The following is a 23,985-nucleotide window of genomic DNA, read 5'->3' as shown; positions in this document are numbered from 1 at the left end:
CTACAAGAAAAAGTTGGGAATACAAAGCGTTTGTCATGCGAGTGTTTACTGGAATTTTGACTTCTGAGTCTGCATTTGCAAATAGTGCTCTGAATAACATGCCCATTTGTGTGATGTCACCACTGTCGGAATGAAACTGGAGAGTGAATCTAGGACCCCTTTTTTCTATTTTACATTAGTGTCTGTTTTATATTCAAATTTAAGATTGAACCTTGTAAACGGACTTTCACACGTATAGCGCTTTTCTACTTTGGGTACTCAAGTCATTTACCTACTGATGATGCAGCATCAGGAGCAACAGGGGTTTAGTGTCTTGCTCAAGGACACTTCAACATGGTCTTGATGGTTGGGGGATCGAACCCACACTCTCTCAGCTGGGAGTGATAATGAAGCACTAACAAAGGAACAGACAAGATAGAGTGCAAAAACTAACCATAGTTTCTATATGGTTTGTGTTCATTTGGGTAATTTGCTGGTGTGTTCGAGAGGTGGTTGTTAGCCAATTGCGGGGCACACACTGTATAAACAACCACTCGCTGACATTCACACCTGACAATTTGAAGTCTAGTTGACTTAAAATGCATGTTTATGTAACGTGGGAGGAGTTCCCAGACAGAAAACATACACTGAACGACTGCAGCAGAGATTTGAACACTGAAACTTTCAACTATGAAGCAGATACGCTATGAGAACTTTTTGCTCTCATCATTCCAACTTAAAATTCAAATTGACAGTTCTTTGTCGACTATGCTTTATTTGTATCGTTAAATAATGTTTTGAAAAATAACCTATATAAAACAGAGTTTGATTTGGTTCCTTCTTGAGCATAAAACAAATCTTACACACATGTGCCATGAGGTCCAGGTGTGTGTGTGTCCATGTGTGACAAGCGGCTTCAGTCCTCTTTGCTGAACCATAGAAGCCAATCTCCACATCCAATTATTTGCTTCTCAAAAGAAGACAGATGGGGAGAGCGGGAAACATGTATGGGACCCAGATAGACACAGTCAGAGAGGGAAAGACAAGCTCTTTGAGAATCTGCACTAGGGGAATTAATTAGAATGAAAAAAGAAATCTAGAGAAAAGAATCCTCTTTCACTTGAGTCCAGAGAAGACTTTTAAAATTCGCTGCAACCAAAGTCTGCGGACACAACTAAGCGGCATGAGGGAAGCACTTCAATACCCAAAATAAAAGTATGAGAAGCACAAGCACATGTTTTTGTATCTTTTCTGTTGTTTTGGGGTTTTAGTGTGTGTGCGTGTGTTTGTGTGTGCGTGTATGTGCATACCCTCCTCAGGCAAGTCCTGCCCTCTGAATCGTATCAGTCTTCTGCTTTCATATCCTTCTCCATCTTCTCCCTGCTAACAATCATCTTCTGGGATATTCCATAAAGAGACGAGTGAGACTCATGGGGGTGAGAAGTAAAACTCACTCCAGTTTTTGTCTCTCTTCTGAGTCGTTTACGCAGTTCGTTTCCTCTTATTAGCCTTATATACCGTAACATCTTTATTTTCAATCTCGTGTCGGTGGCACGCATCGTGTGGAGGGGGAGGAGAAAGAAGAGTGGAGAGAAAGCAAATGGATGAAAGAGTACAACAAAATAGATGGGGGAGGCAGAGCGAGTGTAGGTAGCAGGTGGGGAATGATGGAAAGAGGCAGGTGGAAGGATAGTGACAAATCATGGAGGCGCACGACCGCGTGCGAGTGTGTCAGATGATGGGGGCTGTCCTTACGACATACCACCAACGTGCATGACATTGAATAGATGAACAGAATGATAGAAAAAGGTGGATGCGAGGGAGTGATTCAACAAGCGTGCCCCCTTCTCTTGTGCACCCATGCACACTCTCACGTTCTCAAACTATTTGTGTTGCTTATCATTCATGAATTTTGCCTCCCCACGCATGGCTAACTTACTCTTGCAAATGAGGAAACTGCCCTGAACAGAATCCTAATGGAGGAGGGAGATGGGGGAATAAAGAATGTGTGCGTGCACTACTCCTGCGCTAGATTTACATGTGTGCGGCGTGTATTTTTTATACCCTTTTTATAGGTGGGGAGAAAAAAAAAAGATTTAGCAAGGCTCAGTTTCCCTTGGATCAATGTAAAAGCCAAAGAGGGCTGTATGCCAGTTTTTCCGTTACAACTTTGGTCTGGTAAAGAGGCTCAAGTTTATTGCTGTAGAAGTATTGGCAACTGGTGATGAAATACCAAGACCCACAGCTTGAGCAATTGCAGGCTCATGCAGCAAACAGAGACTTCTGGTAGACTGGCTGGAGGGCTGAGCATAAAGTATTACAGCAAAGAAACAAGCAAAATGAAAATAATCTCAGGGTGTCACTACACAAATCAAGTGTTCACTTACCATATTTCTCCGTGTACATGTCGAGTTTTTTTTTCCTTGATTTTCAACTCGTATATTGGGGGAGATCGATTTATACTCAAATTTTTCCACATATCTGTGTTTGAATGACATTAGTTCGTATGCAAAATAAGTCATGTCATTTACAAGACTTAAAATGATTATGTCTAGCTCTATTCGATTTTAGTATGCATCAGTTTCTAGCGTGTTTTAGCGGGCGTGCGCTTGAACAAGCTGGCATGGATGTCGGCAGGTGGGGGGAGACACAGCGAAGGAGAACCTTCCATGCTCTGATCTCACAACTGTTGTCACTTGGGTAAAGAACGGCTCAAGTAAGGTAATCAGCAAATCATCTTTGAAGACCTCCATTTTAAACAAATTGGACAGTCCGAAGATGACTACCCACGGAAGTGTAACGAGGACGTTGGTGCAAATTATGAGGAGATATGAGAGGATGCCTTTTGGAGGAATTGGAGGAGCTATTTGGCGTGTCAGATAGTGATGATAACTTTGAGGACTTTTAGATGAATTCAACATTCAACTGTGTCAAAAAATAAAGCGTTGAAATTTTAAATATTTTTATTGTTGCAAACATTCAGCATTTGTGTTTATGCATTCACATACTTTGCCTCACACTTGTCTGGTTTACGTGCCCCCCCCATAACCGCAACAGTACATTATTAGATATACGATGAAGAAATGCGTAAAAAAATACACACACCATGTGTTATAATTAGACAGCCATGCTACCACTAAAATCAGGGGGAGACTTCTACTGGTATTTTTGTAAAATTCACCAAAATTGGAGTAAAAAAAAAAGGGGGGGGGGGGTGTTCGACTTATACGTGAGGTCGACTTTTACTCTGAGAAATATGGTAGTTTATATTTTGCTAAGTATGTCAGTAGATGCTAGATGCAGTAGAGCCTCCCGAGTTTAAAGCTTCTGAAGTTGTACATTGCGAACGCATCCAAGCTAGCTCGTGAATAACCAGTTATAGCAATCAAATTATGCTGGAAAAATCCCCACAATTTTGCTTAGTACGGGCTACCCTTGCTAAATGGGGTTTCGTACCTAGGTAGAAGATAAAACCAATGACATGCTTTGTTAAAAAATATCATTAGCTAACAACATTAGCAACTATTATGTTATTAGCCTAGCTAGCTAACGTTAGCTACATTGTGGATGTATCCAAGCTGGCTAGCGAACAACCAACATTATAACAATGGCAGCGTTGTTTTAGCTAACTTACCTCGACATGCTTTCTGAGATTCCACTGAGTTTTTGAAGGCAACTAGGAAAACACCTTATTTTGGCCAAGACTTCTTTTACTCAACGAACGCAAAGAAATCTTTCAGTTATGGCCATGAGTGAGTGTGAGTGGCTTCGGGCTTAGCCTCCTGAGCCTCTGCTTCTTCCGCATAGTCCCTGTCTTATTCCGTCCAAGCTTCTGGGCAACCTACTGGTATCTCCTCTGCAGTACAGGTTATGTTGTGCTGACAGTTGTGTGACGTTGCAGCGTTTTTTCAAATTTAGTGGCAGCCAGGCTGATTGGTCAAAGGCTGTTTACAAAGCTGAAATCAATGTAACAAGACCTTTTTTTGTTTTTTTAATGTAGCAAATAGAAAGTACAATATTTAAATGTAGGGAGTAAAACTAATAAGTCAGAAAAAAAACAACTTCTAAAAGTAAAAAGTACAGGCAATTTTTACTTAAGTATAGTAACGAAGGATTTGTACTAAGTTACTTCCCATCACTGCAAGTGTTACACCAGTGGCATCAGTATTGTCTCACTGGCATGAATCCTTTGAGATGTTACTAGTGTGCCTGGACTAGCAAAGCTGTGGACACGTGACTAACCACTGTATTTATCCATAACCAGCAAAAGGCCAGGACATTTTTCACAATACTAGGCCCAAACAAACATTTGGAGACTGTGCCGCTTTGTTGGTGACATTTATTTACCCTAAAGATTATTGTTGGCCAGCGACAGGCAAATTGGGACGGCATATGTCGATAACTTGCAGTGTTTGGCTAGAATCTGTCAATTTGGCTGATTGAAAGACAAGTTGCTAAAAGACGTGATTAGCAAATAGTCGACCTCAAGCTCTGAAAGTCATTGTAAAATAGTTCTCATTTAGATGCCAATCCAATAGGGGTTGAACAGACTTGACTTTTTCGTCACCACACTTTTTCATCACAGCTCCCCGGCCTGATGGACAATACTGCCAGTCTGGCATTTTCTTTGCACTTTTCATTATTGGCAAGACAGTGATGGATGATTGCACACACAAGTATGTGTTTTGCCTCCTCATGCAAGTTTGGGGTTCTTCTGCCAACACTGATTAAAAATGAAATAAACATGTCACATGGAGAATTCGGCTGTCACCATTTTAAACTATTGTTCTCGCTGTCTGATCCAGTCAAACACACAGACCTGGATATTCCTACTATGAAGACACACAAACAGTGCCAATCAAAAGTTTGAGATTAACTTGAAATTCAAATGATCTCAAACACAATTAAGAGGTCAAACTACTAATCTATTGAAAATCACAACTGTGAATTCAAAGTAATTCACAGTCTTGATCCTTGATCCAAATCATAAAGATGACTGCAAAAATCCTAAGATGTGAAAAGCTGTAAACGAGGCAAAAAGTGCCAAGATTGAAGAATCTAAGTGATAAAAAACTATGTTGAGGATTCAATAGACAGTAAATATTCTCTAGTAAGGAATCATATTTGCATCCAATCTTTCCTTACAACAGGATTTTCTTACATGGGAAACGCAAACATGCAAGTACATTAACAAAATACAGTACATGTTATTAAACAAAAGCTGCAGTGTTCAAAACATGTACAGTATATGAACACAATACTGGAAAATGCAAAAACATGGTCCAAACACTGTACTGTTTATATAACAATGCCAATACTGTACATAACTACAGTATTGTATACGCTACTGTATTTTTAATGTTGTCTGTCTTGGGGAAAAAAAGGCTATTTTGAGTTGTTGTGTTGATTTTTTGCTTTATGAAAAGGTTTGCCTGTGTATGGTACAGTTGCGTTGCCGATTGCAAGTAACTGTCCCGTCGATCATCGCTGATGTCTGGCTATTCTTTTACATACAGAAGGATTGTTGATGCCATCTCCATCACTTCCTTGCTGGTGGCTTTTGATTTAGAGTTGAACTGAGACCACCCTTTTCCTCATTTGTTCTTTTTCTTATGGAAGCCATGATCTACAAGACATACAATACAGGAATAAAATTATTATCTTCGTAATTACAGCCAAACTTATAACAATAAAGAGTCACTTTCAAGTCGCCGTTTTGGATCTGATGAGAAAAGATTGAAATAGGAGGAGCGGGCACAGTTATTACGTGGTATCAAGCGGGAACTTCATGCAATTGCACCACTTCGGGCTTCCGTATGGCTTCCATTTTCCGAATACCAGAAGTTCTGTTGCAAGGGATAGATTGTTAATGAAATATAGTCATAGAAAATTTAACGCATACGTTTTATTTCCGGGTTTGGAAATTTCTGTTTGACAGGAGTCCATAGGTGGGAATACTTAATGTCATTGAATGGAAGAAACTTTTAATGTCATTTTACATTCATAGGAGTGCAGAGAAACAGAACTGACATAAAAAGGCCAAAACTATGTTGATGATTTAATGTAATAGAATAGAATGGACTTATAATGTCATTTTATAGTCATACGAGTACAGAGAAATAGAACTGACCTCAACAGGCCTAATTTTGAGCTTAATTTTTAAAAACTTTTGCTCTTTTCATCAAATAGGGACGGGCAAATACTGGTACCAGCAATGGGGCGACAACATAGTTTCAAGGTATCCCGAACTCACAACTGTGGCCAAAACTAGTATCGGTGTTGGTTTCAGTGTTATGATCATCAAATAAAGGCATATACTGCATATGACTGGCAGATGCACATTAAGATGCATGTGTAAGTATAATTATAGAAACAAATACTGAAAATTGCCATTAATTCTGCAATCTGAAAGTGACAATATGTAAGTAAACATGTTATCAGAGAAAACTTCACCCATGCGCATGGACAAGACTTGCACTGGGGATGAAGATGGTCGTGGTTGATGTATAGTTGATTTTGTATAGGAAGGTCTCCGTTTTTCATGGTGTGACATTTTATTTAATTGACCATAAACTGCTGTGTGTGCGCGCGCATGTTTGTGTGTGTGCTTGAAACCTCCCGCTGTAAGTCACTCGCCCTGCTTTGGGACTATAATTGTGTGTTTGCTGTTGTATACACATGTTTGTACCATGGTTGAAATCCTGATGGGTCCCAAGACACAAATATTGAGGTAGACTCAGCCGCGCTTTCCAAGGCAGCTGCGGGTTTGATTACTCTCACTTTTAGCCCTCACAAACAACCTGGCAAACACTCCTCATTCTATGCTGTCTGGGCTTCATTGCCACCCCACCCTCTGGCGTATTTTGGAGCATTTAAGAAACTTGTCAGGATTGAGAGATGGGTGATGTGTGGGTAAATGAACCGCATGGACAAACCATCATACAATTTCACACTTGAGTCGCCTCTGGCTCTTCGACTGCTCCACGCACATTTGCTAACGCACACACGTGCACACAAACAAAAACGCACGGTGGAAATAAACTTGAAATGAGAACCCCCGTGAACGTCAATACAGCCAACCATCGTCTCTGGTCCAGAAGAATCATTTTTAGAAGATCGATATCTGGATCAAGGCGGCTCAATGGAAGAGTGGTTAGCATGTCCGCCTCAGAGTTCAGAGTCCCGAGTTCAAATCCAGCTCACTCTAGGCTTCCTTTGTGTGATTTGCATGTTCTGTCCGAAAAGGATTGTTTGTCCCTCTGTGCCCTGTGATTGGCTGACAACCAGTTCAGGGTGTCCCCTGTCTACTGCCTGTAGCCAGCTGAGATAGGTACCAGCAAGCCCGCAACCCTGGTGAGTATAGGCGTCTCTAGAAAATGGATGGGTGGATTTTAGTCTGAGCTTGTGTCTAGTCTGGTGCCTATCCCAGCGGTCTTCACACAGTAGAAGGGGAACACCCCGAACTGTTCGCCAGCCAATCGCAAGGCACACAGAGATAAACAACCTTTCACGCAAACAGTCACACCTAAATACAATATACATTGCACTACATATCATGCATGTTTTTGGAGTGCAGGACAAAGCTGGAGTGCCCGGAAAGAACATGTACACCCCATACAGACAGGCCAGAGCAAGCTACATTTGAACTCAGGACTCTGAACTGTGAGACGGATGTGCTAAAAATCACATTCATACATTTCTACTGACTCATCAGCATATTATGTTAGGCAGCTAAAACCCTCGTCAATGCTGTGGGTTATAGCAGACTTCATAGACAGTCACAATCCTAGCACAAACATGCCAACACACACACACACACACACACACACACACACACGCACACACACACACACACACACACACACACACGCACACACACACGCACACACACACACACACACTTAAATTTTTATCATTACTAACATGTGCATTTTGGGGTAAAATAAATTAAATAAATAAATACATAATTAAAACATGACATCAGTAACTGAATTATTAAACTTTAGACCCTTTCAAACTCAATTTGTATTGGTCCTTGTATCTTCTTTTGGATCAAGATACCTTTTGTCAAAAATAAACAACTTAAGTGTCAGACCTGTTCAAAAAATAAATAAATAAATAAAAATATTAACATCATGTCTAGTGTGCTAGCTGTAGTAACATAGTTTGATCAGTGGTGGGCTGTCATATATATATATATATATATATATATATATATATATATATATATATATATATATATATATATATATATAATTTTAATCTAATCATTTGCGGTCTGGTCTCTTTTTACAGGGACCAACTCTAGGGGCATGAGATGTCACCTGCTGGTGTGTTAGCTTGAAAAGTCTGGACTCGGTAGTTGGTTTGCATCCCTTTAAGAGGGTTTGGACATTCTTCCATTCTATGTTAACCATGGTGAAAGGCGGCAAGCGAATGAAAGGCGCCCAGCAGGTGCATACTCTTGGTGCCCCCCGCCCTAGACTCTAAAATCGAGTCTTTATTTGAAAATCTTTGATCCAATTATTTCATCACATTATACTGTACAGCTATTTTCTCACAAAGCAACATTGCTTTCAAAGCAATGTAAAAGAAGTTCGGAATTTGTTTTGGAATCTACCGTACTAAAATTAATACCAATACATCAATAATCCATTTCATAATGAAATTTCTTGCTGCTGTCATTCTTCCCATTTAAGGTTTGTCTTCTTTATCTAAAACAGAAGAATGGAGGGGAAAAAGCAGAGAATGAAAGAATCGGGGATGCAAGGACGCATGGTGGAGAGAATACTAAATACCAATGGGTGTTAAAAACAATAAAGGCGCTATAAAGCCACACTCTCACAGGCACTAATGCACACACATGCACACTCTCACGCACAAACACTTTGTTGTGGTTTAGTGGACCCTTTGGGGCAATTTGAATAGAATATATTTGTACCCTAGGCCTAAACAGTGAGCATTACGGGGCTACGAGGGGAATGTTAAAGGCTGGAGGGAAGCCATTAACCTTGGAGGACGACGTGAAGAGTTGGCACATCATTCAAAAGTTGTACTTTACCCTGAAAATGCAGTGGTTTATAAATTTAGCCTTTGGTATTCAATACACATTCAGTTGTACTATGTACACACTTACTATGTCGCATCCACCCTTCCATCCGTTTTCAATAGCCACTTATCCTCCCCAGTGTCGCAGGCTTGCTGGTGCTTATCCCAGCCGTCTCTTGGAAGTAGGCGGGGGACACCCTCAACTGGTTGCCAGTCAATTGCAGGACACACCAAAGCAAACAACCATTCACAGTCACAACCAAACCGAAGGGCAATTTGCAGCGTCCAATACATCTGTCATGTATGTTTTTGGAACGTGGGAGGAAGCCAGAGTGCTCGGAGAGACCTCACGCAGAACCGGGACGAACATGCAAACTCCACACAGGAATGCTTCTTCTTATAAACTATAATTCAAATTGATTTAAATGTTCCCAAATCGATATTTTTCTTACACACATTGTGGGTGTGATTATGCCATGACGTCCTCGCGTAGCCTTTTTCTGTTAAGTCAGTCCGGCTGCAAGACACATTAGAACAAACATTGGAAGCAATACAAACTCTCAGTCCTCATTAAAAGCAGTCTTTCTGTGCTTTACAAAGTTGTGTGATGCACTAAAGCCATACGGCTGCAAGTATAAATGCAAATTTTCACTCAGCTGCTAACGAATGGAGCTTGACCATCACGGATCTAGTGATTGTGTAATGCTATGTGCACACTGAACGCAACAACGCGCGTCGTTTGCGCTCTACGCGAGGCGTTTTGTCACGGTGTCGAGATGATCACTTTTGTGAAGTCACTTTTTGTCGTCCAGAGGAGTGGGCAAGTGCTCTTGCTTGGTCCCGTTTTTGTATTGAAAGCTCAGCTGACTGTGTTGGATAGCTCCCGGTGCCCGCAAACCAGTCGCCATGATATTCATTCCTGCCCCCTATGTGAGATGTTGAATCATCCCAAAGTTGATTGGCTGTCACGACACGACACGCGACAGAAGGTAAAAAATTTTAACTTCACGCGACAGGCAAAATTACGCGCTGGACAGCTTCGCATGGTGTCGTGCGGCGTCTCGCGTTGCTCCATACGCGTCCATCGCGTCGCCCGACACGCCATTGTGCCCTGTCGTGTGAACTCTATTGACTACAATACAAAAATGTCCGTTTTTATGCCTCGTACGGCGTGAACGCAGCATAAGCATTAAGCTACGGGCACGCCAAACGCGAACGAGGTGAAAAAGCGGAGAGTTCTGTATTGTACTGGACGCGAATGCGCGTCGGGTAACGCGATGGATGCGAATGGAGTGACGCGAATGGGCCGTGCGCAGTCACGAGAAGCGAAATTTTGCCTTTCGCGTAAAGTTACAATTTTTAAACTTTTTCGCGTCGCGACAGCCAATCAACTTCAGGAACATTCAACGGCTCACGCAGGGGGCAGGAATGAGTCATGGCGGCCGCTCTGCGGTCACCAGGAGCGATCCAACACGGCCAGCTAAGCTTTCAATACAAAACAGAGCCAAGCAAGAGCCCTCACCTGGCTTGTAGAAAGGCGGAAGCGAGAACTTGGGACAATTGGTATGTGCAGCGTTTGCTTCACTTAACAGCTGTTGAACCGTAGTTCCATTGTCAGCACAATATTTAGCACGGTCTCGGCTACTTGATTGCGACATTGAAACTTTTACTTTTTGGCAGGTGAGTATTGCCACAAAGAATAAAGGTGCTGTCGGTGATAATATTGGCTCTGTCACATCCCAGCAAAGTGAAAGTTCTCAGCAATACTCTTCTCTCTGGATCTACCGTAAAGTGCATGGCAAGTTCGCTCCACTCACCTCCAATCTCCTCGCGTGACAAAAAAAGTGGACAAAAAGTACAACAGTGACAGAAAGCCCCGCGAATGAGAGTAGCGACACGAATTTTCGCGTTCGGTGTGCACGTAGCATTTGAAGTGGCTTTTCCCTATCGCCGGTCTCAATCACGTTGAACCTGTGATAAATATTTTGGCCGCCTTTCGTTCATGCTTTGCCCATGTAGCTGCTGACTTGAAAAAGTTTACTTGCATGTTTCATCTTTTTTGTCATAAATATACGAACAAATGTTAACATTTTTCATTTGGGCAATAGTTTTTCCACATTATTTTTTTGTACAGCAAATCTTGTACATTTGTTTATTTTATACCATAAAAGCTGTACAATTTATCACTAGCTTCAAACATTAGTAGCTATCCACATGCTATTTTATGGGAAAAGGCGTGTTCTTTACAAATCAACACTTAATGTATAAAACTAAAACAAAAATGACACTTTGTCTCCATTCATTATTCTGTCTTGTAAAGCAGAGTGAAGTAGTATGATGCGAGGCAGCGTGCGCTTGGACACAAATGCTGAAAATAATGTTGCAACAATAAAATGAATTAAAGTTTCAATGCTTTATTTTATTTATTTTTTTTGACACAGCTAAATTTGAATTTATCATAAAGCACTAAAAGTCTTTAGCACTCTCTGACACGCCAAATAGCTCCTCCCGTTTTACCCCCGGACATCCTCTCCTTCCTGCTCATCATTTGCGCAAACATTCTGGTTACTCTTCTACAGGTAGTCCTCTTTGGACCCTTCCAATTTGTTTGACATGGAAGTCTTTGGAAATGATTTGCTGATCATCTTACTTGAGTTGTTCTTTATCCAAGTTATAACAGATGCATACTATATGGAATAATATTTTCACGTTCCACGTCCAGGTTTCTCAAGACTCTTTTGGTTTGTACTTTGTTCTCTTTTGGATTTTCTTGTTGATGATTTTTCATTTGCTACTGTGTTCCAATTGCACTCCTGCTGACTCCAATCCCTCGTCACTTCTTTTTCCCTGTTGGACACATTTGACCAGATGTCCTCGTCTCTCCTTGTGTTGGTACTTTGTGATTTAGTTTGTAATTTGGATGTTTGGACAATTTTTGTTTCCACGCCTGGTGTACGTTTTGTGTTAATAAACTCTCACTGACTCTTATTTCCTCGTGTGTCTGGTTGGGGTCCTTATTTGCTCTGTTTCCGCAGTTATTCAAAACTATATAATCATTTTAAGCCTTGTAAATGACATGACGGTTGTTATTTTACATTCAAATTAATGTTGTTCAAGCACAGATATTTAGAAAAATTGTTCTGTTTGGAGTAATGCGGTTATTAGTCGACACCCCTAAAATGGTGGTTGAAAACAAGGGAAAAAAAAACTCGACTTGTATTCGGAGAAATATAGTCAGTCTTTTCTTTCAACTTTTACAGAGCAAACGTATATCTGCATGATTGATGTAGGGTCAAATGTGATGCAGCAAGTCATCAAACTGCTTGGCAGACATCCGGAAATACTTCAAATGTATTTGCTCATCTAATCTCAGAAGCATATTATACTACCCTTTGTGTTGGCACTTCGTAGTACATGGTTGAGTGGACCACCTCCTTTTTCTTGTTTTCCTTTGTAGTAGAAGGTAACATAAGTTCTTCCTTTTTGTTGAGATGCGCTAGTGTCAACATGTTTTAAAAACTAGGACTCTTTACCTCTGTCATAGTGTAGTAATGTTCGTATGCTGTAGCAGTGTTGGGCAAGCTACTTCAAAACTGTAATGCATTATTTATTACTTTTTACTGTTAATTTTTTTTAATTTTTTTTTTAATATTATGTAATAAGTTACATAATATTTCGGTATTAGAAATGTAATGCGATACACTACTATTGCATTACTTTTTTATTACGCCCACCAATATAACTGGAAATATGGATTCGGCATTATAAATGAAGCTCAGCATGCTCATTATTTATCCAGTGGATGGTTGACTTAAGCCTAAAAACACAGCATAGTTATGCACTGTTTATGCTTTAGAAAAAAACTATTAGTGCACTCCACAATTTAAATGTTAATATGCAAATTCAAGTTCAGTTGACTAGGTTAGGGACAAATGTTCAAAAATAGATGGTTTCGGTGGGGCTAACATTGTGTTTAACATAATGTTTAACGTGAGTTTTTGTATGCTTCATCTTGATAAATGTTGACCAGAACTATTTGCAGGCAATTTTTATTGGCAGTTATACAGTGAAAATTAGCTTTAGCTTACCTTGTCATGAGAGGGTTTCCAAATGCTGGTGAATATACTGTGGAAAGCGCCAGCATATCTTTTACGTACCACATGCAGTACTTTGCCATGATCCTCCAAACCTCTTGAGGAGGAAGTGGCATCCCAGAGCGGGAGAACTATTTTTTATCCCCACTCAAAACCCTCCACGTTTTCTTTTGGATAACTTCACATTACTATGGCACAGCTCTAAATGTGTGGAAATCGCTTTAGGTGTCACGCACAAAGTGTACCTACCTAATATATTCCTCTTGTCTTTATCTCTGACGAACTCAAAGTAATGGCTGTTTGTCCGTCTTGTGCATGTATTCAACATATTACTGTAACCTGTCGTCTGCTGCCGCAGCAGCAGTTGGTAGATACTAACAGCAAGTAAACAATTTGGACCGGACTTCTCTCTCCTCCGATATCTCGTTTTTTGGGGGGAAAATTTCTGGGAAAAAAAAACAAAAACAAAACCAAAAAAACCCAGCACCTTCAAGCTTAAAATGCAATGTAATGCATTGCATTACTCCGATTTGCAACAAGTACAATACTAGTACACTGGGCCCCCGTGTTACGAGATTAATCCGTTCCGCGGTTGGGCTCGTAAGGCGAATTCACCGGATGCCGGGCAATCCAAACCTATGTTAAAGAGCTAATGCATTTAGAACACCTGGTATGAACATCAAAATTGTACATACATATTAAAAATTGGTACCAAAACAGTATAGTAAGTGCTACGTATATATATATATAATATACATGTATACAATCAGAAAACATCATAAATAAAAAATATAGAAAGGATTTACAGTAATCCCTCGCTGTATCGCGGTTCATCTTTCACGGGTTCGCTGCTTTTTTACAGTGTGGATATTTTTTACAGCGCATTGTGCTCTGAATCCTGATTGGCTCAGAAATCAAATATTGACGCTGTACTGTATTGGTTTTACACTTGTCAATTTATTACAAAAGGCAAGAGGATCCAAAAGCTTGTTTTTGTCTCTCCTGTGCCTGTGTGAGCTCAGCTCAGCTCACACGTTACAAACATGCTAGTAAGCACATTGATTGACAGCTTGGTCTCTGTGAGCCAATCACGAGCCAAGTTTAGGCAGCCACCTTGTTTTCTTGACTCGAGCAAAGAGTAAAGGGCAGCTGTGACGGGTCGTCCACTAACAAAAGGTGTACAATTCAAATCCCACTAATGTTTTGTAGTCTCCTTGGGCAAGACACTTCACTGAACTTGCTTCGAGTAGTTTGCTCACCGGGGCAACACTTTCGTCAGTCTACTTCAGGAGCAGCTGTGACTGCAAAACGTAGTATACCACCACTAGTGTATGAATGCGAGGGTGTCTAATCAAATGCTTCCATTTTAAAGCGTCTTCTAATGTCAATAAAAGTGCTATATGAAAGTGATTTATTATTATTATTATAAATGCAGACCAAACCACAGTCAAGACCAATTAGTTTTTATTTCCAGTCGGTAAATATTCAGTATTTCACTAATACAAGAACATATTTTCAGCGATAATGACTCCAACATGTGCATGGGTGTGTGTTCATAAAATTTAAAACAAATGTCAGTTCCATTGGTAACAAAATAAAACCAATATGTTGCCTGTTTTTTAACATCATGTCTAGTATGCTAGCTGTAGTAACATAGTTTGATCAGTGGTGGGCCGTCAGAGCCAGAAAGGCCTTCTCTGCCGGCCTAACATAACCCAATATTGTCATAATTATAATAAAAGTCCATTTCCTTTCTTATTTTTTTCATATATATATATATATATATATATATATATATATATATATATATATATATATATATATATATATATATATATATATATCCTCCATATTCTGTTCTCATAGTGTAATATTGTATACATTTGGTTACGCTCCACCCAGTGATGGAGTTTTAAGTTAGAGTTTTTCTCCAATCAGAATTCAGCCAACTTGTGTCGCCAGGCTGGGTCGCAGGGGCGCTGTCCTACATGTTTTCCAGGTTTCTTTTCCTGACACACCTGATTCAAATGGTCAGCTCATCAGTAAGCTCTGCAGGAGTCTGATAACAATCCTGATCATTTGAATCAGGTGTGTCAGGAAAAGAAACCTGGAAAACAAGCAGGACAGCGGCCCTCGAGGACCGACTTTGGAGACCTCTGATGTATGGGCTCTGTGATTGAATACTCAGCATGGGAGGCAGGTCAAGCAAGCTTAGTTTTTTGGCTGTGACAATCCACATGTCCTGTGCTTCTGTAGAGTGGTCATTCTCTGGCTTTTTAAAAGTGAATTAAACAACGATTGAAACAACGATTGAAAAACTATTATTGTTGGAACTGAAACACACAGACAAACTGTACAAGCAGGTCATTGAAGTCTTTTTGAGGAAAGAAAGAAGAATGGATTTTGTGTTGAATTATGTGTTTTGGTTAACAGCCACTCTGGTGAGTGCAAGCATTTTATTTATGTATTGTTTTTGTTTATAATATGTTTTTGTAATTTTATTTCATTCATATTTGAATAACGGTAAATAAATAAAATTATGTTCTATATTATAAAAAAAATGAGTTGTAATTTAGCGTACAATCTAGTTAAAACTTAGGTGGACTAGGTGGACTTTATAAAACATCGTGGGCAAATAATTCCCTTTAAACTTCCAAAATATTATTCTTCAGTTAGTTTGTTCTAAAGTTATTATTTGTCAAGTGTACTTTCCTAAAATTATAATTAATGTAAAGTTGTTATTCTGTTGATTTTCTTAATTGTAATATTGTTTGCACATTATTACGGTGTTGTGGCAAGACGAAGAAACCACATGTTGCTGTTCTAGCGTATGACTTTACCCTTCGAATGCCAAGCAGCATATGTTCATTCCAACTTGCCTACTGGGTGAGAGACATGGTCCTAGTGCCTGCCAAACAGCTTGCCCCTAAACACCCAGAAAGGCATAACGAAAACCCCACAGGGTAATGACTAGTCTGACACCTTGAGTACACAGTCCAGTCCTGGTTGGTGTATGTGAAACCAGGGGGCACAGGTGCAACAGGAGTAGGGGTCAGACACTCAGCGTGAAAACCACATGAGGTGGCGTTGCCAAATGGATGTTCTGAGGTTCCACAGGAGCCGGAGCGGCAGCGCCGTCTCTAAGAAACCCACCATGCCTGCCAGCATCCAGACAGGCATGGTGGGTTTCTGAGGGACGGCAGGTCCCTGCTGCGTCCCAGGCTGTGCCTGGGCCCAAACCTGTTCCAGCACCACCACCAGCTGACCCGCTCCGATGTATACCAGGACGATACATGCGATCATGCTGAAACTGAGTGGCAGCTGGATGATGTTAGCTTCAGGCCTACTGCTGAGGCCAGACAGACATCATGGTGGATGAGGTCGACCAGACGGAAGATCCCGGTCGACGGCCAGGGACTTCGGATCTGGACTGCACCAGCCGTTCTTACTAGCGCCTGTACTAGCCTGTTGCTGGCTGGCTTGATCCGGGGTCACCAAGGAACTGGGTGACGGGCGAGAGGACCCCTGGCTGGGACCACCAGATTTCCAAAAGCAGGATGCCCTGGTACCAGGGCATTACCCAACGTGTAATATGCCGGTTGACGGACATCACGACCATGTATTACTGTGGGACGTCTGCGGTGATTCCTCGCAGGTGGAACAGTGCCTCAAAAAGCTGAAACCACACGGTCACATCGCTCTGCCAGAAGTCAGGCACTTTTGCCGATGTCACGACGGCTGCCGATTGCAAGTGTTGGGGCGATGTGGCCGAGGAAGACACCTCTTCAACAGCTTGCCGAAACATTCGAATGTCTGGGGTCACCCATGTGGCAAGATGACCTCATCAACAGCTTGCTGAAAGATTCTATCATATGGGTCACCAATGTGGCAAGACGAAGAAACCGCACCTTGCTGTTCTAATGTACGTCTTTACTCTTTGCATGCCATCATAAAACTGTACAATTGTCCAAACTTTCAAAGACTAGGCCACAAGGTTCAAAGTATCAAAGGTCATTCCAACTTTCCTACTGGGTGAGAGACATGGTCTGCACTGTTTTTTTTTTTCGTTGCCCTGGGGACGCATTTGGGGGTTTCATTTCCTGTTTTAGTCACACGTGAGCGTTTCGTTGTGAAGAGAAGGAGGGTCAGAGCCAGCTTATTCGATGAAGCTGCTGATTTTTTTCATCATCCTATTTTTCTTTGGAAGTGACCCTTGACAACATTTGGTCATCATTCCCCTCAGGATTTGTATGCTGTCATTGAGGTTTGTTTTGCTGTGTGTTTTGGCTGTTTTCATTTAATTGCATTATGATGTTTTTCATTTTAGTAGCCATGTAAATATTGTGTCATAAAATGTCATATTTTCTATCTATTTTATTGTGTTATAGTTTGACGGTGACGAATTTACAAGCGTCACTTGTTTTTGAAAATCTGGTAGCGTGTTGATCAACTGGAGATAGTGACACCCTTTTTTTTGTAAGTTTTGACAGTATTACGGATAGTGATGAGTTTTAATTGCTGATGCGGGTTTATTGATGTTTAAATGCTCCGGTAAATTACCTGTGTTGTACATGATTAAGGTGATGCAATACCCAGTAATGCATATGTGTGCTTCTGAGAGGTATTTATTCGAGTCGAACATCACTGAAGACGCATGTGTGAAACGCACAGACCACCACCGAGTTTGATATTATTTAATTATTTATTTGAAAAGATTTGTCCTGGTATAAAAAATACACTGAAGACCAACTGTTTAAATGGTATGCACACAAAATTGGCCATTGTACAGGTGACCAACTGATTTTACAACTGTAAGTTGCTGTAGACAAGTTTCTTAGACACATCCATGAATGAATGTATCATTCTGCGTTCTCATTTGCCTGCAGTGACAGTCTTGTATCCCGTGACTATTAGGAACACGTTGCTACTTAGCTTCTTAATTAAGATGTATGAGTCACAGCAGCTGTCGATGTGTGACTTGTCATCACTGTCTACCACACACAGACACACACACGAACACTGTTTGTCTTGTGATTGGCTGGATCAGGATTGCTGCCTAATTTAAGATGTCACACATGCTTGGCAGCGAATGTACAGAATTTTCTCACACATGCATTCATTTATAGGAGCAGAAAGCAAATAACAGTGCAAAGAGGATCCACACGAGTATACAAGCACAAACACACACCTTTGAATGATTTCAGCAATAAAACATCTTGATGGATAGCCAGTAAAGTGGGGGTGTTCATTTGAGACACAAACAAATGTCAACGAACCAACTATCAATAGAGCATACCATTTTTAATGATCACATTAATCATCAATCATCACAATACAGACGTAATGCAGGTTTGGCAGCATGCTTAACTTTTTATTCTTCCTGACATTTGTGGTCTGAAGTCTGCTTTAGACAAAACCTATTGCCGAGGTAAAAAGAGGAGAAATGTCATGCCTTAATTAATTTCACCTAATTAAATTGCAAGGACCCGAAGTGGTCCCATCCTGAAAGACCGAATGTATCACTCACCTAGAAAATGTCACTGCCAACTGTGTAATACAAGAGGAAGCAGATAATGATTTTCGAAGCAACGTTTCATCACATTAGAGCGTAACATCCCCCCATAAAGTAGTCTGAAAAAGTTTACAATCACCTCTAGCTTTGTAAATTTGTAAAAATAAATACAGCGATTGTCACTGTAAAGTATAATGTCAGATTTTTTTTTTCTGCAAGCAATTTCAAGTTTAATTACAAGTTTCAATTGCAAGTTCAGAACGAAAAGAGTGCTAGTGTTCGGATCATTACAGATAGTGATGGGCAAAGTCCACAGATTGTAAAGCTACACTATGTAAAAAATGACTTGAGTAAAAGTAAATGTGCTGAACCAAAAATCTACTCTTGTAAAAGTAAAAGTACAGGCCTTGAAATGTACTTTAAATTACAATAAAAAGTAAAAAGTATTTTTTTCGCAATTCAAAGATCACAATTTCAATTGATTTTTTTTCTGTGCCGTTAAGATAAATATTATCAGTTATGTTCAAGAAGGGGCGTCTCGTTGGAAGAGCCCGGTTCCTCACACATTCCAAACATATGCATGGAAAGTGTATTGGACACTCTAAATTGTCACACACAAAATTAGGGGTGTCAAACTAGTTTTGCTTGCAGGCTGCATAGAGGAAAATCCATTCCCAAGTGGGCCGGACAAATAAGACCATGATATATATATATATATATATATATATATATATATATATATATATATATATATATATATGTATATATATATATATATATATATATATATATATAACACTAAAACAGCAACTTCAGATGAATCATTCTTTTTTTAAATACTGTCCAAAACACACAACAACACTAATAATAACAAAAAAATAAAATGACTATTAATCATGAAACATTTCAAGTTGTTTTTTGAAGAAGAAAAAAACATCTCATTTTTGTACTTTTTTTGTACAAAATCATCTCACGGGCCAGATTAAAGCTGTTTGGGTCAGAACCAGCCCACGAGAAGTAGGGTTGACACCCCTGCTCTAAATTGTCCTTAGGTGTGATTGGGTGTGTAAATGGTTGTTCATCACTGTGTGCCCTGCGAGTGACAGGCAACCAGTCCAGAGTGTTCCCCGCCTACTGCCCGAAGACTGATGGGAAAGGCACCAGCAAGCCAGAGACCTCAGTGAGTCTAAGCAGCTGCATGCATAATGCAATCTGCATGAATGGATGCATGGATGTTCAAGAAGACTTGCCAGACAAGATAGCTAAAGTCAGATGCAACAGCCCAAAGTGGTACACTACATATGTGTTTTTGTGTGAATACGTACAATGTTGAACGCAGTTTTATTTAAAGTTTGTTTGTTTTAGGGTGTGAGCGGTTGGTGTGAAAGTGTGGATGAAACGTGTAAAGATGAAAAGTGCAGTCCACAGTAAAAATCAGTGCACAAAATCGGCTGGCATATTAATAAATGATAAAAGTGCATTGAAACATGTGACAAATGGACATTGAAGTATTACATTACAGTCTTGTTTGAGCAAGCACTGGTTTCTCGTGTCTCATTACTATACACCAACGATGTCACGTTTAATTTCCTAAATTTACTTTCATAACTACTGACAATGTGTAAAGGTAAAGGTACCACTGTACACTGTACCTTTTGTGTTGTGGTGATGTAGAAGTGTTGAGATGGCATTAGGTTGGTTCATTTGAAGTTAATTTGAAATCAGCTTCAATTTGGGCTAAATTAGTGAAATGTCTTAAATGGTAGATCCATTAGTATTGCCACAATTTGAACTTTGGTGCGCTTGTCTGATAAGTCTGATAGGATGGTCACCAAGTTCTCCAGCGACTGTGCCTTAACTGTGTCTTGGACCTTTTTTCGAGCATTTTTGTAAGCGAGATTGTCTTTTTCTTCTGACAGCTCAATAGTGGCCTCATGAAGTGAAGATAGACAGAGCTACTAAATTTAATGTGTGCCCTTGCAAACTGTATGCCACATCAGCTCATTGCCACAGGTGATCATATTTGATGTGTCATCTGTGACCAAACACGTCACCTTTGACTATATTTCCCATTTTTCCAAGGCTGGGTATTTCACACTGGCCAAATTTCACTGTCAAAAACAAGCTATTTTTCAGACAAGCGTTTTCATTCACAAAATTTCAGATAATATCCAAGTAGACAACCAAGTTCATTGATAGCAACACCTTTTGCCAATGTCAAGCTTGTCAATGGTAGTTATCTATACATAACCTACCCACTCAAGGTTCATACTTGTGGTTTTCTACTTATGTGTTGTTTATAAATTTTTTTTTGTCTTAACTTGGTGCTTACTTTTTTGTTTAGAACTTACGTGTGAACAGCAAAGTAAGGATTTAATTGTATGGAGAAACTTGTTTCTATAGTGTGCACATGGGATTAACACTTTGAATCTTGGATTATAACTGTCATGTACAGGCAAACTAGAACATTTAATAAACAAGTGTGATTGTCCCAGCTGTGTGCATTTGAGGTAGTTGTTAAAGTTCTAAGTGTAATCACTAGTGCAATAGAAGTATAATTATAAATAAAAATGGCAGCAGCAAGTCTGTGCAAATTTTGCAAGTGCATGAGCAAAGTGTGAGTTTAGATGGGGGGGGAGTCCAATGATCTAAACTTTGCCAGCTAGGGGTTTCTTCTGGTTGCGGCTGAGTGTGAGAGGGGGTAGGGGAGAGGGAGAGAGTTCAGGAGTTCCACAGGTGGGAAGGCGGGAGACTTCAGCAGTCTCACGGGCTGGTGGATAAAGCTGTTCCTGAGTCTGGTGGTGCGGGAGCGGAGGCTCCTGTACCTCTTTACGGAGGGCAAGGAGGCTGAACAGACCTGTGTGCAGGGTGACTTGTATCGGTGACAATTGCGATGGCTTTGCGGCTGCGATGGATGGTGTACAGGTTTTGCAGGGAGGGGAGAGGAGCACCAATAATCCTCTCAGCTGTCCTCATGATGTGTTGTAGAGCCTTCCTGTTATAGTCAGTGCAGCTCCCGCCCCACACTGTGATACAGCTGGTGAGGATGCTTTCGATGGTTCCTCTGTAGAATGTGGTCATGATGGGTGGCGCCGCATTTGCCCGCTTCAGTTTGCGCAGGAAGTAGAGACGCCACTGTGCTTTCTTGGCCAGAGATGCAGTGTTGGTGGTCCGGGTGAGGTCATCGCTGATGTGCACCCCCAGGAACTTGGTGCTGCTCACCCTCTCCACTGCAGCACCGTCGATGGTCAGTGGGGGGTGTTGGGTGTGGCTTCTCTGGAAGCTGACAACCATCTCTTTGGTCTTGCTGATGTTAAGCAGGAGGTTGTTGTCTTTGCACCATCTGGTCAGAAGCTCCACTTCTTTCCTGTAGTGGGTCTCGTCGCCGTTGAAGATGAGGCCCACCAGTGTTGTGTCGTCAGCAAACTTCACAAGGTGGTTGGAGCTGTGGGTTGCTGTGCAGTCATGTGTCAATAGGGTAAAGAGGAGATGGCTGAGCACGCAGCCCCCATGCTCAGGGTGATCCCGCCTGAGATGTTGTTGCCAACACGCACCACTTGAGGCCTCTGGCTGAGGAAATCCAGCAGCCAGTTTGTAGAGTGAGGTGCTAAGGCCCAGTTTGTCCAGTTTGCAGGTGAGTGCAAACAATCAGTTTGTGATCCTGGTGGATGTAGGTGTAAGTCTATGCTGTGATCTTCTTTCCTAGGAACACAATGATTGACCCCATGCTGTTCCATCCTCCGGTTGGGTTGTGGCGACTACTGTTGTCTTCGAGCCGTGGAGATGTGCCATCTCCTCACACTTTCTTCAACTCCAACAGAAAACATCTATGTCTAATAATCTACCAATATACCTATTGCGGAAAACAAATACAGTGGACCCCAAGGTTACGGCGTCCCTGGCTTACGTTTTTTTCACGTTACTATGTAGTATAGTATAGTAAGTGCCACTCATATATAACATACATGCATACAATTAAATAAAATCATAAATAAAAACTATATAAAAGATTTATTTACCTTTGAGTGACACTTGTTATGGCCATATTCCCTAGTAAGGGTAGCCTAGGCTCGGCTAGCTTTCTTTATATTTCTTGATTATCTCCAGCTTCGTTTCCATATAAATCATCTTCCTACTTCTCTCTTTAAAATCACTAGCAATCTTGGGACTCATGGATACCCAATTCAAGTTTGAATTCAGCACTAAAATTCATAATAAATACGATCCTGAAAGCACTCTAACACAAGATCAAGTCTTTAGGCTGGCAGCTTTGTGACCCCATCACGCTGACCAATAGTTAGACCAGTATCTTACGTAGTCGAGACGCCGACCAATAGCAGACCAGCATTGTAGTGATGCATTGCAGCGGAGGTAGTTTGACGCGAATATAAGATAAAAGCAATTACCGGTACCTAAAAATTCCTCAAGAGGGAGGCTAAACAACAAACACAACTAACCCCACAGGTCACGACAGTTGTTGATGTTAATCGTAAAGCGTTATAAATGCCTTAAAGAGGGGACAAAAAAGCTCAGTATTCTACATCGTAAAAAAAAATGTAAGTCAGGGACGCCGCAACCCGTGGGTCCATTGTATATATTAGGAATCGGGTGAGAAACTCAATGCCATTTCTCTCTAGTGGTGTAACACTGAAAGCGAGTAAGAACTTAGCAGTCTAAGCCAAGATTAGCAGTGCAGCATTGACAGCACAGTATTGTATTTATCACAGTATCAGCCACTTGATTGCGGTGTTGAAACATTTTTTTTCTCATATGAGTATTGCTACAAAAGCGAGGGACATGTAACATAAAAACAGAAGGTGCTGTAGGAAAAAACATTGGCTCTAATACATCCCAGAAAAGTGAAAGTTCTCAGCACTGTCCCCCCCCAACCCCCTCGAGCGAATATTTCAACAAGCTAAATGCCAGCAGTTAACACCCAGCGACTAAAAGTCTACCGAATGTGACGGTCACAGTAGTCCTTTTCAGATGAATCACGAAGGTGTTTGTACTGGTGAACTTCCATAAGCAATAGTTTGTCAGCCATGTTTTTTGCCCGACAGGCAAAGAGTGTGGCCTTTGTAGGGGCGCATTGCGGAAAATCTGGCCTGCGCGGGTACCGAGCGAAGTGGCGTGGTTGCTGAAATGACGTCATTTTGATGCGTGGAACCCCGCGGAACTTGTAGAGTTGTCAACCACAAACCAAACTGCCCGTCCCTCATGCAGGATTTGCGTCCCTCATGCAGGATTTGCTCACTTGTTATTTCTTAAGCTTAATGAAGTCTTAACCTCGCATTTGCCCCCTGGTGGTAGGATGACTGAAAGTGCTTGATTTGACATGTACGTAGCCGACTT

Source organism: Hippichthys cyanospilos, chromosome 9, assembly GCF_059441005.1.
Source record: "Hippichthys cyanospilos isolate Australia breed blue-spotted pipefish chromosome 9, RoL_Hcya_1.0, whole genome shotgun sequence".
In the NCBI taxonomy this organism is placed as follows: Eukaryota; Metazoa; Chordata; class Actinopteri; order Syngnathiformes; family Syngnathidae; genus Hippichthys; species Hippichthys cyanospilos.
Note: the sequence above shows the minus strand (reverse complement) of the source record.